We start from the raw sequence: 4748 nt of genomic DNA on the forward strand, positions 1-4748 counted from the left end.
ACACGCTCACGGGTAGGCCACAAAAGAGGTATATGTCAAATTTGGCTCACACTCTTTAAAGTTGCCTATGATCATTTCAAGAGGACACCTTTCTAAATCAATCAAACTAACAGGGCAAATTCTAGGTTTATTCATGCATGGTTCAAAGCAAGCTAATCACACAAGGCATCGACACTTAAAGCAAACAAGACTACACACTTTCGCTAGTGTGCAATGGTCAGTACAGGAGAATCAATTCGATAAATGGCTAATCACAACGAGATGCAAAGAGTTCACATATTATCTATGCAACTTCATTTGGTCTCATCGCAGCCGCACGTTCATGTTCGTTCAATTGAGAGCACTATTCAAGTCATCGATATTGATCGAAACCGGGACTTAAATTTGTACGAGAACAACAACTTTCAACACAAGCGGTGGTGAAATTTTTTGAAAAATAATAATATTTTTTTGGAAGGGTCAAAATCGTTTTGTAATTTAAAATAAAAGGAGCCATAAGCTCAAACATCCACAAAAAGCGGTGCAAACACAATTTTAAACAGAACAGCCCAAATATATACAAAACACGAATCACAAATAGCACACAAAAGGTGAACCTCACCCCACCACAAATAAAAATCATTTGTCCTCAAATGCAAATAATACAGAATCCAAAAGGCAAAGTAAAGAAAGATAAGACATAGAAAGAGGTAAAGAAGGATCATGTCTATACAGTCTCTCTATCTGCCATGGCATTAGTATCCGGAGTGACCACCAGAAGGACCAGCTCCACTGGATCCCGCAGCAAGAGACTTTGCCAAAGAAGCTTGCACAACAACATTTATCATGATATTTTCAGTCTTGGCTATGTCATTCGCTATAACTTCCTCAAATATCTCTTCGTCAGTTTCTGCTTCTGATTCATGATCAGTTGTATGCTCCATTCCAGTTCCATATCATGTGGCAGTCTGAGGCATTTCCAGCTCATCTGGAACTTCGACTGTTCCAAAGATCATGGATATATCAGTGGACTTTAGGTAGTCCACATCTTTCTTCAGCTCTGTAATGACGGTCTTTAAGGATGTTACTTCCTCTGTGGCTCCTTGACCGTGCTCAGACACTACTATCCTGGCCTCTAGAGCATCGATAGTAGTGCTCAGTGGTCTCACAGCATTGTCGAGGGCAACCTGAATCATTCCTGGAATGGAGCTTTCTATGTTGGCAGTCCAACAATTAGCTGATTGGGCAAGCTATCCCATTCGGATCAGGGATGCCTGGGTGCTCGGCTCACAGGAGGCAACAACAGTCATAGGTCTAGATGGTAATGAAGCAGCAGAGGGACCTGTAAGGTCAGAAGGAGTGGTAATGACATCAGATATACCTGAAGGCCCAGGGGCCGGAGTAGGCAAAGATGCCTCTGCAGATATAGATCTAGTAGCCACAGCTTCCTTCTGTTTCTTTTCTGTTTGGTCCTTAAGATATTCGGCTTCGATCTTTCGGATACTGGTGGAGGTGGCGACCGTCACTTCCACATTCTTCATTGCATCTCTAGGTACCCGAGCTCTTTTGCATAACTCATTGATTAATACCGGGAAAGAGAGAGATGTCTGGCTCTGCTTTGCACGCATATAGATCTCAGAGGCAATGTTCATCCCGAGATTTATCCTTGTTTTCTCCATGATGCATCCAAGGCAAGCTGCCTTAGCATAACGAATGATTGATTCATTTTGTGATGGCATAACTGTGTTGCCGATGAATCCAAACTAGTATCGTGCAGCTATGTTTAGATTTTTCTTCAATTGGAAATCCTTCTGCTAACCATGTCGGAGCATTATCATCTGAGACTAGCGGAGCTAACCACTTTTTCATTGCATCCAGCTTATGTGTCCTGATCAAATATTGGCAGTGGTCATTAATCTTATCGGACATACCCAAAGCTGTGTTGATAGACTCACTGTCACAAGCTACCTTCCTTCTTCTGACAACCACGTAGTCAACTGCTTTAAAAGATGAGACTAGCCTTTTTCGTTGAGGTACCAATGCATTGTATGTGTCATAGAACTCTCTAACCCATCTTGGTATGTAAGAGCTGCGATGCCTTGTGAAGATTTGGAACTTGTGGTGTTTTAGGCACTCCATCACCTCTGGATACCTACCAATAACCCCATCTATGGAAAGTCGTTTCTCCTCGATTATCGTTCTCAGACCATCCGCCTTTGATATTCTCGTTGATCTATGTTGGGGACCTTGTACTAGAGGTGCCAACTAATGCTTGCTCTGAAGCTGAAGGAGTTGGAGTGGTGGATTGACTATCTCTGATCCGATATGGATCATGTATCATTTTGGAATGTGATTCAGCCCTCTTTGCCTCTGTCTAGTAGTCTTCGTCAGACTCCACACTCTCAGTGTTATATGTGGGTGGCTCGGTGGTGTAGAAGCCTGTGCTGTCAGAGCTTGCATCGGATAATTCGAAGAGTTTGCCCTTTCCCTTGCTTTTTGAAGTTGTAGTAGCCTTGCCCCTGGGTGGAGGTGCGTTTTCACTGATCACAATGCTTTTCCATTTCTCTGGTCGATCGCTTGGCCATGTCTACAAAACGTTAGAGAGAATAGTCAGTAATTACATTGTAGCACAAAATTGTAGACAGAATCGCCGATCTAATCAGCGAATCGCCGAACCTCTTTGGTGATCATGAATATGTCTGCCGAAAGTTACAGAGCCCACGGTAGTTAAGATATGAAATTAAGGGCTATTTAGGACTAGTAGACGAACCGCTGAAAGATTCGGTGAGCTCAACTCAGCTTTCAAAATCAATCGTGCAAACCTCGAAAAAAAAATTAGACTATGTATTGATGAAATTCAGCCCCAGACCCATAGCACCCATTCATGTCAACACCCATTATGCATAGTTCAGAACATTTAGTTTCAACGTAAGAGGAGTGAAATAAAACGAATTCGAACAGTAAAAGTAACTAGGCCCCAGTTTACAAATCAGAAGCAGGCATTCAAAAATTTTCTACTCATATCAGAGAGATCTAACACGCATTAATGTACACCTAGATTGCAGATGAGGTTGAACTTTTCAAAAGCGAACGGGGGTTTTCCAAAAACCAAGCTTTTTTGCTGAGTAAACAAAATTGTAATGCTAGGCGGCAATGAAAATCCGAGTTCCAAGCGCTAATATGTGACTAAAGTACTACTTTAAGGTGAGAGAATGTAAATTACTACCTTGGTGTGAAGTTATGGAATTTGAAAGTGAGAAAGAATGAAGAAGTGTGACTGTTGGCAATATATGTTGTTCAATTTGTGTCCATTTAGCGACGTTAGTCGCACTTGCCAACCCACTCGGTGATTCACCGAGAGGTCATTTATCCTGCCCTTTCTTCAAAATCTTCAACTTTCAGGGGGTGAATTCGATGATCTGCATCGAAATCGCCAAACTTGTTGGCGATGCACCGAGTTGCTTTTTTGATTTCGCCGAGGTTTACAGGCTCTGTACAACTCTTGTATTGAGCCAAACAGCGGATCCAGCCAGGCTCATAGACATGTTTGGTGACTCACGGAATGGACTTTCTGCTCGCCAACCTGAAATTTTCCACACTTTCCTCGTTTTAACCTGTATCACAACACACCATTATTCATAAAAGTAAGATCCTAAACGTTTAAGACCTTGGGTTACCTCCCAAGAAGCGCCTTATTTACCGTCGTGGCACGACGCAAGTCATTGCTCAAGTTTCATTGTTGGGGTTGGCCAGGTCCTCATTAGGCCGGCCCATGTTTCTCTGCGGGTGGAGTTGAGGCAACGCATGACTCATCAGGTCCTCGAGCAGTTGGACAGCTTCAGAATGAGACCATATATTTCGTTTCATTCCTTCGATGTATGCTTTCAATCCCTCCAGCTCTTTGTCTTGCTCAGTCACCTTGCAGAGAATTGTTGAGAGCATTCCCTCGATGCGTTTGACCTTGTTCTCATTGTTTCTTCTATTATGAGGGGGAATGTATTTATCCTTCCTTTTGCAATGAGCTTCAACCTTCACCATATTTCTTTTTAACTCATCCATTTGAGTCATTAGTGTGGTCATCAAGAGACCCTTTTCAACCTCTTGGCTCATTTTAGCCATATTGTCAAGCAGTTGGACTTTTATTATATATGGATGCTTTAATGTCCCGCCAGAAAGAAGTTGGTCAATCAACAACTTGTTTCTGGGGCCAAGACTTCGGTAGAAGCAATCAAGGAGGATCGTATCGGAAATTCCATGAGTGGGGCATTGAGTTAGCAGTTCATTGAATCTTGCCAATGTCTCATGGATCCGCTCATCCTCCAATTGCTTGAAGGTTAGGATACGATCCCGATACATCATTACATCTAATGGAGGAAACTCCATTGGCTCCTGAATATTTCTTGCTTTCCCTTGTTTAGATTGCGACAAATCACAAAACAAAACTAAGAATTAAGTTAGTGAACTACAACTAAGAAGAACAAAAATTTTACTAATCCAAAAATTCTCAAATAACACCACTCCCCGGCAGCGGCGCCATTTTGATGCTTATCGTGACCAACGACACTAACCTACGGTACGAGTGTCTACGATCATCGATAATATAGTAACCCAACTAAAGGTTGGGGTCGTGTCCCAAGAGAGTGGTTTTAAGAATTGATAGAAAAATAAAATTTAGTTCTAACTAGTCGTAGTTAAAGATATTAACGATTAAAAATATAATAAATCAAAGGGCGGTGACACAAAAGTGTCAAATATCGATTTGGGGGTTT

The sequence above is a fragment of the Solanum tuberosum genome, unplaced genomic scaffold (genome assembly GCF_000226075.1).
Source record: "Solanum tuberosum cultivar DM 1-3 516 R44 unplaced genomic scaffold, SolTub_3.0 scf00739, whole genome shotgun sequence".
NCBI lineage: Eukaryota > Viridiplantae > Streptophyta > Magnoliopsida > Solanales > Solanaceae > Solanum > Solanum tuberosum.